The 12,687-nt window shown below is 36.3% G+C and overlaps 1 pseudogene; it reads left to right on the top strand.

The window, feature by feature from the left end:
* Positions 1 to 560: 560 nt before the first annotated feature.
* Positions 561 to 8,382, top strand: LOC107854052 (annotated as a pseudogene).
* The last annotated feature ends 4,305 nt before the right edge of the window (positions 8,383 to 12,687 follow it).

Here is a 12,687-nt window from a genome sequence, read left to right as displayed (position 1 = left end):
GGAATTAGGGTTTTAATTATTGTTGGGTAGATTAATCAATTTGAGAGATAGCCTAAATGAATTGGAACTTTAGTCAATTTTTTTTATAATTTAGACAATTGACAAGTTCGTTGGCCAATTGTATAGCAATCATGGCCAAATACATTTCAATTATGGTCGAATTCAATAAATTGACTAAATTAAATCAAAATTCGAAATAAATTAACAATCAATTTAATCTCGAGCTTCTTAATTTAATAAAATCAAACAAATATTTCTCCAAATAAATTATTTCTTAGAACAGATTATATTTGAATCAAGCTTTTATCCATTTTGGTCAATTTTCAAGATAATCCTTGATTAAAATTTGATTTTCCATAAAATAATTATTTAAGTAACAAAATTTTACGATTTTGTATATACAAATGAGAAATTATATAATCATTACTTAAAATGACAAAATTACCTAGATAAATACTGTGAAAAACCTTTATATGAATAAAATAAATATTCTAATTTTATATAGAATCTAAGAAACTTGAAATTAAAATTAGTAGTGGAGCATAAAAATTAGGTGTAAATAATGTGATCCAAAGAAAAAGAAATAAACAAAAAATTGGGATATCAAAAGTGCAAGCTATTGTTTATGTTGATGAAATTGGTACTGCTAGCATTTTAATTATTGCTGGCTATGCTTCCAGGTAGCACCTTCGGATGGACCAGTCTCGCAGCCAAAATTTCATTCTTTAATTAACGCAACAGTAAATTGAATAGCTTGGATTACTCAATATCGTCTCGATATAAGAAGGGTTCCTAAATCCAACTTGCTATTATTATTGACTAGCAGTGACGAGCTGATGCAGAAAATATTTCCATAGTTTTAGGCTTCTCCATGAGTACTATATTGTTGACGAGCTCAAAAGTGGAACTGAGGTTCTTCAATGATGTCAATCGATCAATCCAAGTACCCGCACATACTAACAGTGTCCAGCAGCGGTGCCAACTTGCTGGGGACATTGAAACGAATGAGTCCCAAATATTATTTGAGGGTCCTGTTACAAGTCCTGCAAATTATGTTCCACTGACGCCAACAAGTTTCTTGGAGAGAGCAGCAAATGTTTTCTACGATAGAACATCAGTTGTGTTTGGCTCTTCTATGAAGTACACTTGGGAAGAAACACACTATATGTGTCTAAAACTTGCTTCTGCTTTGGTTAATCTTGGTATTTCTCCGGGAGATGTGGTAAGACATCTTTTCTCTAGTTCAACTTTTTGAAAAAACATTTTTAATGATCACCTTCTTGTTGGGTCATGGCCTTTGTCCCTTCCTATGTGGATAAAATGAAGTCCAATTTTTGGACCAACCCACTTTGCCCATAGCGCAATTCTACGAGGCATATATACTGACCTTTTCAATTCATATTCACCAATTCACAAAATTACGAGCAGCACACAAAGGAGAGAGAGAGAGAGAGCAGATTTTCTATCAAAAATATTTCAGCCACAGCAGTCATCTTTAAACTGCGATTCCCACTTCGTTTTTTATCCGATTGAGCTGATTTTTCAACTGCGTGTCCTTATCATCTCAATATTTTATTATAAACTGGCATAGCTTGATTTGGTAGTCTGTAGATACTATTTTATAGTCCCAAACAGTAGCTGCAATTTTGATGTTTATATTCCTTCACTCTCTTATTTTTGTGTTGTGGTTTATGTATTGTTGCTTGTTGTTTGGAACTTGTTTGATGACCATTTTGGAGGACAATATTGTAACTCTTTTGTGATTATAGTGAAGGTTTTGTTCCCGTGATTTTTTACTCTTCAAACTGAAGGATTTTCCACATAAATCTTGTGTCTCGTGTGATTGCCTTTATTCTTGTCTTATTTCATTTGGGTGATTTGCTTGCTGTATATTACTTTATTTTGTTTGAGTTTATTTGTCTCCTCTTGGTTCAAGTTGAAAGAGAAAGTTTAGTCTTGAGTATTTTTCGCTGCTACCCTGTCGGGCTCTTTGATTGTGCCTGTGTTTCCATCTACTAAACCTGAATCCATAACCGATGAGGATTGGGAATTTGAGCACTTACAGGTTTGTGTCTATATCATACAATGGGTTGAAGATAATGTTAGAAATCAAATTGTGAATGAGACACATGCTAGAAGTTTGTGGGACAAGCTCTAGAGACTTTATGCTTCGAAGACTGGAAAAAATAAGTTGTTCCTGCTTAAGCAATTGATGAATATCAGGTATAAAGAGGGCAATCCTATTTCTGATCATATTAATGATTTACAGGGTGTCCTTGACCAGCTATCCGGAATGGGTGTAAAGTTCAATGAAGAAATTCAAGGACTTTGGCTTCTTAGTACTCTGCCTGACTCTTGGAAAACTCTTTGAGTTTCTTTGACTAATTCTACTCCTGGTGGTATTGTAACTATGGAATATATTAAGAGTGGTTTATTGAATGAAGAGATAAGAAGAAGATCTCAGGCATTATCTTCTTCATCTTCACACTCTGATGTTTTGGTTACTGAAGAGAGAGGAGAAATAAGTTCAGAGATTCAAATAATAGAAATAAAAGTAAAAGCAAGTCAAGGTCCAAATTCAAGAATGTTACATGTGACTATTTGTAACAAAAAGGGGCATATCATGAAATATTGTTACAAGCATAAGAGAGATATAAGACAGCAAAAGAAAGAAGACGATAATGAAAATCGTGTTGCTGTTTTTGCTAATGATGGTCTTCTTTTTGCTTGTGGTGAGAATGCCATTAATCATGTTTGCGATGAGTCTAGCTGGTTTGTGGATTCTTGTGCTACTTCTCATGTTACGCCTAAGACGGAATTATTTTCTTCTTATACTCCAGGTAATTTTGGAATGTTAAAAATGGAAAATAATGATGAAGTTAAAGTACTTGGAATTGGCACGGTATTTTTGGAAAGTAATAATGGTTCCAAACTAGTTCTCAATAATGTCAAGCATGCTCCAGATGTTCGCTTGAATTTGATTTCTGTAGGAAGTCTTGATAATGAGGGTTATGTTAATACACTTGGTGCTGGCCATTGGAAGCTTACTAGAGGTTCGATGATTGTGGCTCGAGGTTACAAGTTGTCTAACTTGTATGTATTTCAGGGCTCTACTTCTAAAATCTTGATAAACTTGGTGGAGAATGATACTTCAACAGAGTTGTGGCATAGAAAGTGAAGTCATATGAGTGTGAAGGGGATTGATAGTTTGGCTAACAAAATTTGATTTCTAGAGTAAAACAATAAAACTTGAAGAAGTATATTCATTGCTTATCCGGTAAATAGAAAAGAGTTTCTTTTCAGAGTCATTCGCCTTCAAGAAAGCTCGATTTGCTGGAGTTGGTTCATTCTGATTTGTGCAGTTCTCTTAAAGAAAGGTCGCATGGTGGTGCACTTTATTTTGTGACTTTTATTGATTATCATTCTCACAAACTCTGGGTATTTCCTTTGAAGTTCAAGGATCAACTATTTGATGTGTTCAAGAATTTTCAGGCCTTGGTTGAAAGATAGACAAGGAAGAAATTGAAATACAACCGTTCAGATAATGGTGGCGAGTATATTGATCCTTTTGATAGATATTGTAGAGAGTAGGGTATTCGGCATCAGAAAACTCCTCCAAATACCTCAGTTGAATGGCTTAGCAAAGAGGATGAATAGAACACTAGTTGAAAGGGTTAGATGTATGCTTTCAGATGTTAAGCTGCCAAATTCCTTTTGGTCAGAAGTACTTAATACGGTTGTTTATGTTATCAATTTATCTCCTACTGTTTCTTTGAATGGTGATGTCCCTGACAGAGTTTGGTCTAGTAAGAATGTTTCTTATGATCATCTTAGAGTTTTTGAGTGTAAATCTTTTGTGCATGTTCCTAAGGATGAAAGGTCAAAGTTGGATGTCAAAACTAGACAGTGTATCTTCATTGGTTATGGTCAAGATGAATTTGGCTATCGTTTCTATGATCCAGTTGATAAGAAACTTATTAGAAGTCGTGATGTTGTGTTATTAAAGATTTTGACAAAGCTGAGAAGGTTCATTCTTAGAGTAGTGAGAGCCTAGTTGATGTTGATCCAGTTCCTTTGACTACTGCTCCTAAAGAAAATCTTCATGATGATAAAAATCAAGTTTATAATGAAGATGTTAATCATGTTCAGAATGACCAGCAAGAAGTTGTTGATACTCTAGTGCAAGTTGATATGGTTGATCAGAAACTAGTTGTTGATGCTCCAGAGAGCTCTCTCAAATGATCTACAAGAGAGAGAATACCTTTATCTCGTTATTCTCCCAGTGAGCATATACTCTTGACTAATGGGGGAGATCCTGAGAGTCTTGATGAAGCCATGGAAAGTGAAGAAAAAGAAAAGTAGTTTGATGCTATGGAAGATGAAATTAAATCTTTGCAAGATAATCATACCTTCGATTTGGTTAAGCTGCCTAAAGACAGAAAAGCTTTGAAAAATAGGTGGGTTTTTTGGGTGAAGCATAAAGATGGTAATCTAATTCCACAGTACAAAGCTAGATTGGTTGTGAAGGGATTTAACCAGAAAAGGAGAGTTGATTTTGATAGGATATTTTCTCCGATTGTAAAGATATCATCCATTCGTGTGGTTTTAGGCTTAGCTATAAGTCTAGATTTAGAGGTTGACCAAATGGATGTTAAAACTACTTTTCTCCATGGTGACTTAGATGAAGAAATTTATATGGAGCAGCCCAAAGGTTTTAAAGTCAAGGGAAAAGTGAATTATGTTTGCAAATTAAAAAAGATCTTGTATGGTTTGAAACAAGCTCCTAGGCAGTGGTACAGAAAGTTTGGTTCCTTATAAGTCATCAGGGCTTTAAGAAGACTACTTCAGACCATTGTGTTTTTGTACAAAAATTCTCTGATGGTGACTTTATTATTGTGATGATGACATGCTTGTTGTTGGTCATAATACTTGCAGGATTCAAAAGTTGAAGCAAGAGTTGAGTAAGTCTTTCTATGAAAGACTTAGGATCAGCAAAGCAGATTTTGGCATGCAGATTTTCCGTGACAGTAAGGCCAAGAAGTTGTGGTTATTACAAGAGAAGTACATTCAGAAAGTACTTCGAAGGTTCAACATGGATAAGTCTAAGGTTGTCTGTACACCTTTAGCTATACACTTCAAATTGAGCATGAAGCAGTGTCTTTCTAGTGATGATGAGAAAGAAGATATGAAGAAAGTTCCTTATGCTTCAGTCGTTGGTAGTTTGATATATGCAATGGTTTGTATAAGACCGGATATTTCTCATGTTGTTGGTATTGTTAGCCATTTTCTTTCTAATCCGGGAAGAGAACATTGGACTAAAGTGCTCTATACTTCTTCACTACTCCTACAGGCTTGACGGAGTTAAGCTGTATGAATGCCGTAAAGTGGATTATGAGATATCTTTGTGGTACTTCTAGTCTGAGTTTGTGTTTTGGTACAGGGAAGCCTATGCTTTGTGGTTTACTGATTCAGACATGACTGGTGATGTTGATACTCGCAAGTCTACTTCAGGGTATTTGGTTACTTTTGCAGAGGGAGTTGTGTCTTGGTAATCTAGGTTGCAAAAATGTGTTGCTCTATCTACTACAGAAGCTGAGCTTATTGCTTCCGTTGAATCTTGGAAAGAATTTCTTTGGATGAAAAGATTCTTGGGGAACTTGATTGTGCTCAAGAGAGGTATGTGCTTTATTGCGACAGTTAAAGTGTCATACATCTTGGTAAGAATTCTACATTTCATGGTCTGTCTGAACACATTGATGTGAGATATCATTGGATTCGGGATGTGTTGGATTCTAAATTGCTTGAACTTGAGAAGATTCACAAGGATGAAAATGGTTCCGACATGATGACTAAAGCTTTGCCAAGAGGTAAGTTTGAAGATTGTTGCATGGTCGCAGGGATGGCGGTCTCCTCCACATAGTGGGGAGGGGGAGAATTGTTGGGTCATGGGCCTTTGTCCCTTCCTATATGGATAAAATGAACCCCAATTTTTAGACCAACCCACTTTGACCATATCCCAATTCTATGGGGCATAAATATTGACCTTTTCAGGTCTTATTCACCAATCACAAAATTAAGAGAAGCACACAAAGGAGAGAGAGAGAGCAGATTTTCTGTCAAAAATATTTCAGCCACAACAGTCATCTTTAAACTGTGATTCCCGCTTCGTTTCTTGTTCGATTGAGCTAATTTTTGAACTGCGTGTTCCTCTCATCACAATATTTAATTAGGAACTGGCAAAGCTTGATTTGGTGGTGTATAGCTCCTGTGTTTTAGTCTCGAACAGTAGCTGCAATTTTGGTGTTTGTATTCCTTTACTCTCTTATTTTGGTGCTGTGGTTTATGTATTGTTGGTTGTTGTTTGACACTTGTTTGGTTTCCATTTTGGAGGACAATATTGTAACTCTTTGGTGATTATAGTAGAGGTTTTGGTCCCGTGGATTTTCACTCTTCACAATGAAGGGTTTTCCACGTAAATCTTGTGTCTCGTGTGTTGCCTTTATTCTTGTCTTGTTTCATTGGGTTGATTTTTTTGATGTATATTAGTCTAGTTTTCTTGGGTTTGTTTGTCTCCTCTTGGTTCAAGTTGAAAGGGAAAGTTTAGTCTTGGGTATTTTCCGCTGCAACCTTGTCGGGCTCTTTGATTGTGTGCCCGTCTTTCCTAACACTTCTCAATTATTTGCTTTTAGATATGATTTGATTTCTTTTCTTGATAGTAATATTGATTTTAACAATTTTTTCAGGTTGCAACTCTGGCTCCAAATGTACCAGCAATGCAACAACTGTATTTTGCAGTACCAATGGCTGAAGCAGTTATTTGTACATTTAATACACGTCTTGATTCATCAGTGTTAATTGATTTGCTGAAACATTCAGAAGCCAAGATAATATTTGTTGATCAACTATTTCTCTAAATTTCTCAAGAAGCAGTAAGTCGTCTTTCAAAAGAAAAAATAATTAAACCACTAGTTCTTGTGCTAATCCCGGAAACTGAGAATTCTGGTCCTCCCTTATATGAGACATATAATATTCATGAATACGAAAATCTTTTGGCTAGTGGGAATAGCAATTTTATAATATAGTGGCCAAAAGATGAATTTAGCCCTATCAGTATCAATTATACTTCTGGCACAATGTCATCGCCTAAAGGAGTTGTGTATAGTCACAGAGGTGCATATCTCAATGCCATTGCTTGTTTTATCAATCATGGCATAGGTCTGATGCCTAAATACATTTGGACACTTCCAGTGTTTCACTGCAATGGATGGTGCATGATTTTGGGGTATGGCTGCAGTTGGTGGAACAAACATTTGTCTTAGGCATGTCACTGCAAAACATATATTTGAAATTATTTCTCTCTACAAGGTCACACATATGAGTGCAGTACCAACTGTCTTGAATATGATAACAGATTCTCCATCAAATGACAGGAGGCCACTTCCGCATAAGGTTAAAATAATGACAGGTGGATCGCCACCGTCTACACAAATTCTTTCCCAAATGGAGCAACTTGGATTCGGATTATCTCATGGATATGGACTACAGATACCTACAGTTCTGTTACGAGTTGCTTGTGAAAGTCTGAGTGGAATTCTTTGCCCCTTGAGGAACGAGCCGCGCTTAAAGCAAGGCAGGGGGTGTAGCATCTTTGTTTTAAAAAATGTGACGTTAGAGAGACTAAGACAATGGAAAAGGTGCCAGCTGATGGGAAGACCATTGGTGGGATTGATTGCAGAGGGAATACTGTGATGACTGGATATTTGAAAGATGTTAAAGCAACCGAAGAAGCTTTAAAAGGTGGATGGTTTCATACTGGTGATCTTGCGGTAAAACATCCAGATGGCTACATAGAAATTAAGGATCTGATGAAAGACATTATAATTTCTGGAGGTGAAAATATAAGCACACTCGAGGTGGAAAAAGTTTTATATAGTCATCCAGCAGTTGGTGAAGCAGCAGTAGTCGCACGACCTGATGATCACTGGGGACAAACACCTTGTGCATTCGTGAAGCTGAAAGAAGGATTTGAAGAAACTAATTCACATAAAATAATTAAATTTTGTAGGGATCATTTGCCTCATTACATGGTGCCTCGAACAGTCATTTTTGAAGATTTACCAAGAACTTCGACTGGCAAGGTACAAAAATTCATTTTGAGGGAGAAAGCAAAAGCTTTGGGTAGTCTTTTTACACTGAAACAAGAAGCGTAATAAGTTGTTAGCATACAAATGTGTGTACATTTGCTTTTTGTTCTTCACGTTTACTGGTAGCACTAATGACATGATTCAAATTCTAAATAGAAAATAGTGTCACTGTTTTAGCAGGAAATATATTATGTTTCAAAAGCTATGTATGAAGCATTAGTTTGTGCCTTTTGCAAAATCTCTCTTCTTAAGTTGTTTTGTCTTGTGCTTCTCCTTTTTTAATTCTCGTGAATTCTTTTTTGAATAATCATTATGCTACACTTGATTGGACCATGTAGAGGTACAAATGTTGGTATATAAGTTCTTCTCCTGATGATATTTGTAAATTAAACAACCCAACCACAAAAAAAGAAAGTTGAAGAGGATGCAATTATGCAGCATATTTTACAATAATGTCATTTATCTTTGTAACTTAAACCTGAAAATGATAAGCCCAGAAATATCGAGGTAGGAAAAAATATGTTAAGAGAACACCAAAGCAGGGTAATTGTTTCATATATTAAATTTAATCAATCCTACCTACCTTCCGATATGATTCTTGATAGTTTTTTGTGTTGTTTTTGGCGTATTATCCCACATCGGTATTTTATCATTTGGGGAGGGGATTTAGAGTTATAAAAGAACTATTCCTCCTCTCATTTGTATCATCCCAAATTATTCTCTTCTCCCATAATTAATAGAAAAGGTTGGGTGCTAGGAGATCAAGCCTGTTTGGCTGAACTCCGTTATCAAATTTTTTTTGGTATCTTTATTTTTAGTATTCAATATTATTTGTTGGGTAAATTTTTTAGTGTTTAGTTTGTTTTAATTGTTCTGAATCAGTTCATTTCACTAAGTTTTTTCGTTTTAGTGAAAAAATAACTCGATTTTTTCCAACAACTGGTGTAAGACTCAAGGTATTGTTTGTGTATGCTCTAGATCTTCCACATCAGAAAAGAATTCCATTGGTCCTTTTGAACCCAAGTTTTGTCCCAGGCTAATGTTTTGTCTGAGTATGCTCTGTGGTTGTAGTTCTGCTTGATCTTCCACATCAGAAAAGAATTACTTTTGTCCTTTTGAAATCTTAGGTTGTTTGCAGTTGTTGTAATATTAAATATTTTTATTGAGTCTATAATGGAAAATAAAAATCAAGAAATGAAGGATCCTATTTCAAATATTACGCTGGGGGCATCGGGCTCCTCATCATCATGGTCGAGGTTCCTGCTGTCCAGTCTGAAATAGGCGGTGGAAATATTTTATGGTACTAGCCATTTCGACATATGGCAAGGAAAGGTTTTGGACTCTCTTTTCCAGCAGGGTTTTGATATTGCTATTGAAGAAAAGAAACCAGAAAAGGTAGAAGATAGAGATTGAAACATCATTAATCGGTTGGCATGTGGAACAATTCTATTGTTCCTGTCCAGAGAGCAGAAGTATGCTTTCAAAAATGAGACTTTTGCACGCAAATTATTGAAGGTGTTGGAGGACAAGTTTCTGAAAAAGAGTGGTTAGAACAAGCTCCTTATGAAGAAAAGGTTGTTCCAATTTGATTATGAACAAGGTATTTTTACGAATGAACACATCAGTATGTTTAATAAATTAGTAGCAAACCTATTGAATTTAGATGTGAAACTTGAGGATAAGGATCTGGCTTTGATATTGTTATCATCTCTTCCCAATGAATTTGAACATTTGGAAACTACGTTACTTCATGGGAAGGAGAATGTGTCATTAGATTTTATTTGTTCTGCTTTATATAGTTATGAATTGAGAAAGCAGGATAAGATGAAAACGAAATAAACAACATCCAAAGAAGCATTAGTGGCAAGGGGTCGTCAGTAAAGCCAGACTAAGGGGAGAAAAGGAAGGTCCAAATCAAAGGGTCGAGATGTTGCCACAGATGAGTGTGCTTGCCGTCATAAGAAAGGGCACTAGAAGAAAGACTATCCGAAGTTGAAAAATAAAGGGAAGAGTCCGCAAGATCCGAAAGATGAAAATGTTGCAGAATGCAAAAGTGATGCAGAATCAGATATTTCCTTAGTTGTTATGCCTTCAACATAATCTTATCCAGATGAGTGGATATTGAATTCAGCATGTACCTATCATATGTGTCCCATTCGGGAATTGTTTTTTGAGTTTCATGAACTCAATGGTGAGGTTAGCTACATAGGTAATGATAATTAATGTAACATAATCGGGATAGGTTCGATCAAGCTGCGGAATCATGATGGATCCACCAGAATTTTGACGGATGTGCGGTACGTGCCAATGTTGAAAAAGAATCTCATCTCAGTGGGGGCTCTTGAATGTAAGGGCCTAGCTTTAATGATACAAGATGGAGTTCTTATAGAAACTTCAAGAGCACTGGTGATGCTGAAAGGCATAAGGAAGAACAATTTGTATTAGTACCAAGGTAGTACAGTGTTGGGGACTGTAGCAGCAGTAACTTCTAGCACCAAAAAGGATGTTGAGATAATGAAGCAGTGGCGTATGCCGTTGGGACATGCTGGTGAAAAGTCCTTGCAAATTATTGCCAAGCAAGGATTGTTGAAAGGTACAAAGACTTGCAAACTTGAATTTTGTGAGCATTATGTTGTGGGAAAGCAACGAAGAGTGAAGTTTGATATTGCAATTCATAATACCAAGGGTATTTTGGATTATGTTCACTGAAATTTGTGAGGACCTGCCAAAACTCCGTCCATCGGAGGTAGCATTATTTTGTCACTTTTGTTGATGATTTTTCTAAGAGAGTTTGGGTGTTTACTATGAAGAACAAGGATAAGGTGCTTGGAATTTTCCTTAAGTGGAAAGCTCAAGTTAAAAACCAGATAGGGATAAAGGTCAAGCTTCTCCGAATAGACAATGGAAGAGAATACAAAAATGATCTATTCCTACATGTATGCCAAGACTGTGGCATAGTTCAACACTTCACTGTTAGAAAAACACTGCAAAAGGATAGGGTGTCAGAGCGTATGAACAAGATACTTATGGAGAAAGCTCATTGTATGTTGTCTAATGCTAGGTTAGGCAGAAAATTTTGGGCTGAGGTTGTGACGTACGCTCAATATCTCGTCAATCATTTTCCATCATCTTCCATATGGGGCAAACTCTATTAGAAGTATGGTCTGAAAAACCTACAACTGGCTATGATACTTTGCATTTTTTTGGTTCTATTGCATATTATCATATGACTGAATCAAAGTTGGATCCACGAGCAAAGAACGCTCTTTTCATGGGCTTCAATGATAGAGTGAAGGGATACCTTTTGTGGTGTCTTGAGGCAAAGAAGACAATTATCAGCAGGGATGTTACCTTTGATGAATCTGCCATGTTGAACAAGGTAAAATCCAGAGAAAGATGATTGTACTATAAAGTAGGTGGAGTGTAATCCAAAGAAAGTGGAGTTTGAGCAGACATTGGTGACCCCAGTATGAAGCACTACCACTGACTCTACTATGGCAGAAGAAGAGTCAGATAAGGAAGAGGTTTCGATCCAAGAACCTCTGCACCAATCAGAACCAATTGCAATTAGAAGATAGAGACGAGAAATTCAGAAGCCTGCTCATTTCACTGACATAGTAGCTTATGCACTTCCAGTTACTGATGGAGAGATTCCATCCACCTACTCAGAGGCCATTCGAAGCATAGAAAATGGCAATTGGGCAGGTACAATCGAAGAGGAAATGTAATCTCTAGAGAAGAACAAGACTTGGAAGCTGACACAACTACCGAAAGACAGAAAGACAATTGGGTGCAAATGGGTATTTGCAAAGAAAGAAGGATTTCCTGAAAAAGAAGATATCAGCTACAAGGCAAGATTGGTGTCTACAGGCTATGCTCAGAGGGAGAGAATTGATTATAATGAGGTATTTTCTTTAGTTGTAAAATATTCCTCTATTAGAATTTTGTTGGCCTTGGTAGCACAGTTGAATTTGGAGTTAGCTCAACTTGATGTGAAGATTGTGTTCTTACACGGTAATTTGAATGAGGAAATCAATATGACTCAGCCAGAAGGATATAAGGTTGCTGGTAAAGAAGATTGGGTTTGTAAACTTAGAAAATTATTGTACGAACTGAAAAAATCTCTAAGACAGTGGTACAACCAATTTGACAGGTTCATGAAGAGTCATAAGTATAGGAGAAACAAATATGATCATTGTGTGTATTTGCGCAAAATTTAAGATGGTTCCTACATCTACTTACTCTTATATGTAGATGATATGCTGATTGCAATAAAGAGCCAACTTGAGATTGATAGATTGAAGGCTCACATGAGTAAAGAGTTTGAGATGAAGGATTTGGGGGAAGCCAAGAAGATTCTCGGCATGGAGATAAACAGGGATAGAGAGAGGGACAAACTTTGGTTGTCACAAAGGCAGTATTTGAAGGAGGTACTATAACGTTTTGGTATGCACGATGATATAAATCTTGTAAATACCCCACTTGCTCTTTATTTGAAATTGAGTAGTAGATTATCTCCGACAATTAATGAAGAATAAGAATA

The sequence above is a fragment of the Capsicum annuum genome, unplaced genomic scaffold, assembly GCF_002878395.1.
Source record: "Capsicum annuum cultivar UCD-10X-F1 unplaced genomic scaffold, UCD10Xv1.1 ctg4832, whole genome shotgun sequence".
NCBI classification, from domain to species: domain Eukaryota; kingdom Viridiplantae; phylum Streptophyta; class Magnoliopsida; order Solanales; family Solanaceae; genus Capsicum; species Capsicum annuum.
This window is presented reverse-complemented; position numbering and strand designations above follow the sequence as displayed.